The sequence below is a fragment of the Pelophylax lessonae genome, assembly GCF_965119305.1.
Source record: "Pelophylax lessonae genome assembly, chromosome: 1".
Taxonomy (NCBI): domain Eukaryota; kingdom Metazoa; phylum Chordata; class Amphibia; order Anura; family Ranidae; genus Pelophylax; species Pelophylax lessonae.
In genome coordinates, this window is record NC_138768.1 from 711,538,444 (window position 1) to 711,547,349 (window position 8,906).

Below are 8,906 nucleotides of genomic sequence, written 5' to 3' on the forward strand. Positions count from 1 at the left end.
TTCTTTTGGTGGTATTTGATCACCTGTGCGATTTTTTGATCATGCGCTATAAACAAAAAAAGAGCGTCAATTTTGAAAAAATAACAATATTTTTCATATTTTTTTATATGAAATTCCCCAAAAAAATGTAAAAATCAAAATTTTTTAACATTTTCTGCCAATTTGTTTTATGCTACATATGTTTGGTAAAAAAAATTGCAAAAAGCATATTTTGATTGGTTTGCGCAAAAGTTATCGCGTTTACTAACTAAGGGAAAGATTTTTGTCATTTTTGTTGTTTTTTTTTTTTTAACGCATAATGGCAATGATCTGCAATTTTTTTTGCAGGATTGCGACATTGCGGCGGACAGATCGGACCCTTGACTGACATTTTTGACACTTTTGGGGTTACCAGTGACATTACTACAGTGATCAGTGCTATTCATATGCACTGTTACTGTAAAATGACACTGGTAGTGAAGGGGTTAACTTTTTTTGAGAGGGAGGGGTGGTGTGTGTCCCTAGGGGTGTGATTCTAACTGTGATTGGCTGTGGCTTGAGCTGTAGGAACAATGATCAACGGTCCTACATAGTAGAACTGTATGATCACTATTCCTACACAGGGGAGAATAACAGGCGGCTTGTTTACATCAGCCGCCTGCCTTTCTCCCACTCTAACGGACGATCGTGAGTGCCCGGCGGGGGGGGGGGGTCCGTGACCGAGCGGGAGCACGCCACGTGCCGGCCACGTGCGAGGGGGGGGGGGTCTGTGACCGAGCGGGAGCGTGCCTCCGGCGGTGTGCGCTCGCTCCCCAGAGCCTCACAGGCTAGTGATGTACCCATACGTCACTTTGCCTGTGAGGGGCTGACCGCCGCAGTATATGTACTTGCGGCGGTCAGCAAGTGGTTAAGGAGGGTGTGGCAGGGGGCATGTCCTATGCCTACATACTTTTGCTTATAGGTGTCCCTCATTTCAATCTCAGAAAGTTGGGAGGTATGCACAAGCAGGAAATGATGTTTCTGGGGTGTGGTCAGTATACATTCTGTGTACAGAACAGCTCCAGCCAGCCATATTGCATTGCATTTTGAGAAAATTACAATAGCTGCAGATTGAAAAGGAAAAGTCATTTTTAATAATATTTAATCACAATATGATTTGTGTCGTAATAGTATACTCTATATTGTTTTTTCTTTATTTGCTGATTTTTTTTACCCACGAAAGTGGAGTTACCCTTTAAACTGAGTGTATACCTCTTTAATAATGCCTGTTACTCTTGCTCCTTTGTGCTCTTCCATAACCATATCAGGATGCTCTTCTATTATTGCCATTAGCATGGGTACCAGTTTTATTGCTGGGAGATACAATCTCTTTTTTTTTTTTTCTGTGTGCCTTTCTATCAGTTTATCCGAGATTTGTCAACTGACTTAGGCTATTACTGTAGTTTCCATGGGTCTGCAGCATATTGGAGCCTCCCCTGGAGAGAAAATGTCTTTTTTTTTTTTTTTTTAATACTATTTCCTCTTTGGTACAGTAGAGAGCAGGCTTACAGTACAAACCGCAGCTAATTGCCTGCTTCTACTGCTAGCTGGTGCTTCTTTTGAATTTGTACGTTTGATTTGGTGAGAAATTACTAAGATCCTCAGTTTGCTGTCACACGTACTTAGGTTTCTAAAATGCAGCGCAGGTTCTTTGTGAGAAGAAAGCGAGGTGTGTGTGTGTGCATGTTAGTGTGTAAGTGTTTGGTGAAAATGGACAATGTTCTATTTTTCTGATTCTTTACAGGAGTCACACACAGCTCAGACCACAATATTGCTGGCGAGAAAGCCCAGCTAATGAAGCTGTAAGTTCATTAGTGTTTGCAATCAGCAGCGAGCAGACACCCTCATCAGGGCAGGAGGCTGCAAAGAGCCATTCATCAGTGTGAAGTGTTATTCATGGATGACCCCTAAATCATTGCACTAGTAGTAGATGCACTGATTGGACACAGCATGGGAGCATCGGTACTTTGCATTAGCAGAGATAGACAGGGGGAGTGAGAAAGGATTGGCAAGCCGTAGGGAAATCCTGCAAACAGCAGCACAAATAAAAGCAGGCGTCCTTTTTTTAAAAAAAAAAAGATGTATATAGGCACACATTTTTCCTCCCCTCTTTGATAAGGACGTACGAAAGTAGCCTTCCTGCTGAGCAACGGAGGAAGATTATAAATATGCAGGCTGGTGGCTGCGGTGTTTAGAGGACGATGCTCTCCCCCCTTGCTCTGTGCTGGGGAGGAGCGTGGTAGGCTCCTGGGTAGAGGCAAAAGCAGCAGCTGCTTCACGTGTGTGCCTGGCAGTGGCTGCTGGAGCTGCTCCCAGCCTGGACAACTTGTCCCGGTTACTCTGCTGCATCGCCCAGTGTGCCTGGCAACATATGACCTAGGGAGATAGTGCGCAGGGTCTGCACAAGGGGGTGTGTGTGATCCACAGTTGAAGAAGAAACTCACAGGACCAAGAAACAAGTGTGGACTAAGCTGCTGGCATCATTGCTACAGGATAGGTGGCTGCCTGGAACTGAGCACAAGTTGCCCCCCTCTATTCGACCCCTCGTTTGTACTGACCTTCCGCTGCACACCGACAACTTGCGTTATGTTTTCCAGGTTTGGATCCCAGGAGAGTAACCTGCAAAAAGTGCAATAGTAGCAGGTAAGTCAGTGCTTTAGTTTTTGAAGTGTACAGTCTTTATGATGAATGATTGACTCATCCTCTGATTTTCTTTTTTTTTTTTTTATATACCATTGCTGTCATTGGCATGTTTACTGCTTACAGTACAGAGCATTGAGCACCTGTCATCATCTTGGGTGCTAGCAGAAAGCATCCCTCTCTAAGTTCTTCCTCTGCGTTCAGGGGTGGATTGTAGGGACAGATGGTGCCATTGATCTTTCTGACATTTGCAAAGCAAAGGGCAGGAACCATGCCAAATGACCCGTCTCTGTAGACAGAAAGGAGGGAGAGCGGTCCTTCTGTTTTGGAGTTCTTACGAAGAAATAGAAACCTGTAGCCTCCTCATTGTGCCTGATGGGTACTCAGCAACCTGTCCTCATCCTAATAGTGCAATGCTGGAGGATTAACACACTAACACTCAGCAAATCTCCCTTCGCAAGCAGCATGTGAGGCTCAGAAAGAAAGCTGTGTTCATATTAATCCACAGGTCTGTGGGACATGATCAGAGCTTGTGCCTGTAACAACTAAGAAGGGGTTAAACTAGGGACTAACTGGTTTTCTAGTCAATAAGAGCCTGCAAGGAGTGGATGTCAGCATGTGATCATCCCGACCTTAACCCTGCTGGGAAGAGATGTGTCAATATCACCACAGCTGCTGCTTTCTTGCCAGAAAGTTCATTTCCTTCTATGTAGGACAAAGGGGGATTTTATTGTGCAAGCAGCCCTGACATCGCTGCTTGATTTCTGTTAATTGCAGTAAAAGAGCGCTGATTTAGAAAGAACTACTATTTTGTCAACACAGCACTAGTAGGAAGGTTGGTGTGGGAGAGGGAAGTCTTACTTGGTTTTGTTCCGGAACAAGGGAACAAATCAATCAGTCTCAGGCACATGCGGTGTTAATACAGCCAGACTTAACCTGCCAGCTCTGTTACAAATGTGATGTATACAGCTATACTATTAGACCGGTCACATGGGCAGGACAACAATCAGTACTCCATCCTCTGTGTATTATTATACATAGTCCTCCACCACTTAGCGTCACCGATGATGGACAGGAGAAAATGCTACTACTAAGCTATAGTAAAAACACATGCATTCAGTGTTCTAAAGAGACCTTAACATCTAGTTTGAGAGCTAGAAAATAATCCAAGGCCAGTGTTTCCTATTTTGTCTGCTTCTAGGCCATTACATATGACCTGATGCAAGCTACAGTCATGTGCAGGACCATAAAAGGTACTTCTTGATTACTTTATGCCCATACTAGTGTAAATGACCAATTCTAATGCTACATTTTCCATGATAATGACTACAGTGCCATCCCTGAAATGCTGTGGCTCTGAGCCCCTGTGTTCTTAAAGGACATTTTTAACATCAGTTCGAGAACTAAAAAATAACCCAAGGCCACTTTTCCTTATCATGTCTGCTTCTATGTCAATTCACATGACCTTGGCAAGCTGCAGTCATCCAAATCTCACTTGACCTTAAACACTTGCTCCTTGAAGCCTAGTCTAGTGTAAGTGACCAGTGCTAATGCCATCTGTCCCATGATAATGACTATAGTAACATCCCTGTAACGCTGAGGATCTGAGCCTCTGTGCTCTAAAAGGACTTTTAACATTCAGTTTGAAAACTAAAAAATAACCCAAGGCCACTTTTTCACTGTTACATCTGCTTCTAGGTCATTTCACATGACCTGATGCCTGCTGCAGTCATCCCATCCTGCACTTGACCTTAAACTCACTCCTTGAAGACTAGACTAGTAAGTAACCAGTGCTAATGCCAGCTGTCCCACTATAATGACTACAGTGACATCCTGTAAAGCTGTGGATCTCAGTCTCTGTTCTAACTTGCACTTGTAGCATATGCCAGAGATTTGGAAACATTCAAAGAATTCAGTGGGTGGTCTTTTATTCTTGGCATGGGAATATGGTTCTAGTTCTGCTTGGTGTGTTCTGTAGTTTAGTCTGAAGTCATAAAACAGGCTTGATAACTTTTTTTCAAAGTGTTATTGCAGTTTGTCAGCGCTCACTAATTCAGTAAAATACTACCATAAATCAGGTAAAGAGTCAATTGTAGAATAGAAATCTTACTGACAATCTAATTACCATTTTATAGAAAAGCAATCCCGTAACGCACAAGTTAATGGAACTTAATGGCAATTCAAGCTGCCCCCTTATATCTTTATTAAAATATTTCTCAAGCTCTCTGTTTGAGCTCCTTTTTGTGCCTTAATGGCCACTAGAAAAGTAGAGCTTAATGGTACAGTAGCTGAAATGAGCTTTGCCAGAGCTTTTGCATTAAAATGTTATAAGTCACTCTAAACGCGTTATTCTTATTGCTTCTGAAAAGAACTATTTTTGATTACATTAATGAAAGTTTTCAAACCTCCACAACATGAGTAAAAGTGAACGTGCCTCAACCTAGCTTGTAGAGATATTACTAGAGTACACTTGCTTTTATGAACCCCATCAAAGCAGAAGTTATCTATCATCTAGCTTTGAAATGTATTATATCTTATACTACATCTCTTTGGTTAGTGAACGTCAGATCCTAACTTTTTTTTTTATCTGAAAACTCATGGGTCCTTTGCTAAGACAGTAGGGAGTAGTATCCTAAAGCAACCAATTAGAGACCATGTATCATTGTGCTGTCTGCTCTAAACTGGTGAAAAGCGTAATCTGATTGGTTGTTATTGGTTGCTGTACACCACTGTTCTTTCCACCATCTGGTTAAATAAGACAGCAAGACTGTGTATAAAAGAGCCCTCACTTCATTTCATTTCATGTGGTTCATATGTATTTGTTTCATAATTCTAAAACTGCTGGTCTTTTTCATATTGCAAACTGCTGAGACTTCCCTTTTTATTTCTATTTACTGCATGATTAATGCCAGCAGGGTTACTCTTTGGCTTAAATTTATATGGAATGAATAAACTTCAATAAAATAAATAAACAGAGTCTCCAGGGCTGTGCAAATGGGTTAGGCCTTTGCATGATTGGTCACTACTTCACTAAATTTAAAGAGTGAGGAACTCAATTATATTTAAGAGTGACATTTGAAGGACTGGAATATACGAGACGTAGATTTTAAACACATCAATAAGATAACTAAGTACAACCTTTGTAAAACACAAAACTTTTTTTTTTTTTTTTAAATAAGTTTTACTTTTTCTATCAAGTGCTTTTTCTTATAGTTGCTTTCACAGAAAAGGAAAACTTTGCCTAACACATCTAATCCATTTAGCCAGTTGAGGCTAGTGCTTCTGCTAAGCCCCACTGAGCCAGAGTAATTATGTCTCATAGTAATAACTTAGGAAGCATCATACAGAGACCAGGAGTCAAGCTCACACTGTAAGTTTCAATAACACACGTTTGTCAGAAAAGAAAGAAAGTACCGAAAGGTTCACGCATTTTATTCATAGAAGCCTAAAGCTTTTTTTTTTTCTTTACTGTGTGATATATTGTGTGAACAATCTTCATTTTTCAATAGATATGTTTCAGATATATTTGTCTTTAACTATCAATTGGAAATGAATGATCACCGTCATTTCATGCATGACAATAGCAAAAAAAAAACTTTGTGTAAAATAATGGCTTTTTACATTAAAAATAGAACTAGATTTAATCTCTTGCTTATGGCATGAAATGAATTATTTTCCTAAGGAACACTCACATACATTCTTAGCTACACACTTCAGTCAGAAGGATGGTATCTTTGTCAAAGTCACATTTCATGCTGTATTTTATTTTTCACTTTTAATAAAGTTAGCGATGTTTAGCCACTTTAATTGTAGAGAATGTGCTTTCATAACTTTATTATACCGTATTGATTACATAATTGTATAAATGTGTTGCTATTTATATGCCAAGCTGAGTTATTTTTCTACTGTAGTTCCAAACTTTACTCTTTCCTTGTATGACCTATCAAGAGATAAGCAGTTAAAACACGCAGCTTCCAATCAATTGTTTGTTAACATGCTTCACTTTAAAAAATATACACTTGATATTTAAAAAAAATGATTAATTGATCCACCTGATAAAGTCTGACTTATTTCCTACTTTTTCATAGCAGGCATTATGAAGCTCTGTTTACAATTGAGATTAATGTTACAATGCATAGAAGTGGTTTGGAGGGCTGCATACATTTCCAGTGCCTTTGTAATCAATTTAGATACAAGCATTCCACAATGGATCAGGCTGCATCCAAACCTGCCTTATTATAGAGAATTAACTTGCTTTGTGATTGATAGCAATATTTCTCGATCTTGAAAATGCCATTTGTTTGAAAATAAGCGTTATGGCTTCTCAGGCTCTCTGTGGAAGCTTCAGAACCTAATTGCATTTCTGGGAGACTTTGATTTGTCACACATAGGAAGCATCCTGGGAAAGGCAATATTCCCCTATTTCACCTCTGAATGTGCATAGTTATCTTATTAATGGTGTTATTAATGTTTAAAGTTTTGAGAGGAAAGACAAATGTTGTCATAAGTATTATCAACAAATCCCTTCAATGACCTAAGCATTTAGAAATATAATAAACCACAAGAGATAAAGGTTTATTTTAGGATATCAGTTTAAAAAATATACGGGGAAGTAATGTAATTAATATTTTTTATATAAACTATTCAGACTGATTGACAAACATTTCTAAAACCCTTCTCAACATGTGTGACCATGGGTCCAATACTATTATCTATTCATAAAAGTATGCTATTGCAGTGTAAATATTTTCTAAGAATGAGTGGATAATATTCAGTATTGTTTTTAATGATAATAGACTAAGTGCGTGATCTCTGCTCTCTGCTCTCTTTTATTGAAGTAATGCTATTGCAATGCAATGCAATGAAGTCCCTACTCCCTTTTTACTGCTTTTAGCTTGCTTGTATACATTAAATATTGAGCCCTGTTTAGGGTCATAGTGACCAGTCGTATAGGTCCTCCCATTCACTATCAATAGGCAGTAATACACTGCTATTATGGAAATCTTGCATGTTTAGTCAATGCCACATACTTAAAGAAAAACTGCACTTTCAGACAAAGGCATTCAAATCTCTATCTTATTAGGTGGGAGCTGAGACACTTTGCTTTTCAACTGATCGTTCATTGGTTCCTTCGTAGATTGTTACTTTGCTCTCATATTCCTTTGTTTAAGTCTTAACATGTTTATTAGCTATAAACCTATGAATGATGACACGTATGCATACTTTATGGAGAAGTGCGTCCATTACTTGTGCATAGGTTTTCTGTTTACTTTTCTATTTTTTTTCCCCTTGACTGTTTGCCCCAACCCTTTCAAACGAGGTCAAAAATACCTTTTGTTCAACCTACTAATGTGAATCTGGATTACTTTTTTATGCCCATATTTCCAAGCATGAGGCTAGTTGGCATGTTATCATTATTTTGGAGTATGACATCCTTAAAAGTGGTTCAAATATTGTGGCCTTTGGTGTTGTAGCTAATGTTTTGTGTTTACACCTGTGAGTGTACCAGTGGTCTAGACAATACTGGCAGTAGGAAATATAGTGTTATTCTTTTATTAAGGCTACAAATTACAATATGAAGTGTGTGATACTTTGAATCTAGCCATGTACCCAAGCCATTATTATGGTTCAAAGTCAATTGGTAGTTTTGGCTTGGGGATAAGAATATCTCTTTTGATTGCCAAAATAGAGCAAAAGAAAACCAAATCAGAAGATGGTTTGATCAAGCACTCTTACTATATGTGGGTAGCAGTAATCGCCTTGCATTATTTCACAGCAGACTGAAAGCACCATGTTTACTAAAAGATTTTTAATATCTATGAACTGAACTTATCATATGCTAGAAGCAAATGTCATCTTGGACTGTCCTTTTTAGTAGAACAATAAAATGATACTTTGTGTGTTCTTTACCTCTATGAACTCACTGTGCAGTATTTCATTTAGGCTTTTAACTTGCATCTGCCTCTCTTTTGCCCACTAAAACACTATAATATTGGTCCTGTGGAGGCTCCTAAGCAGAATATTATGCTAAAATACTGAATTTAATAAATACTGCTATTAAAATTCATAATACGAATCTTTATACGCAGCTTTAAACAAAAGTTGTAGAAAACAACTTTAAGGGTAATATACATATATATATATATATATATATATATATATATATATATATATATATATATATATATATTTAAAAATAAAGTGTTTTATTTTATTTGAATAGATGGTACTTGTTTTCCTATTACATG

The 8,906-nt window shown here is 38.5% G+C and overlaps 1 protein-coding gene across 21 annotated transcripts in view; it reads left to right on the forward strand.

The window, feature by feature from the left end:
• The first annotated feature begins 2,131 nt into the window (after nt 1-2,131).
• Nucleotides 2,132-8,906, forward strand: part of TENM3 (teneurin transmembrane protein 3) — a 1,577,510-nt gene continuing 1,570,735 nt past the window's right edge. For 8 of the 21 annotated variants that reach the window (XM_082244034.1, XM_082244038.1, XM_082244036.1 and 5 more), the window contains exon 1: nt 2,133-2,661. The gene's annotated coding sequence lies outside the window, so the exon portion shown is untranslated. Of the gene's footprint in view, nt 2,662-8,906 lie in introns of all 21 variants that reach the window. The other 13 variants (XM_082244020.1, XM_082244021.1, XM_082244023.1 and 10 more) reach the window with 6 other exon arrangements.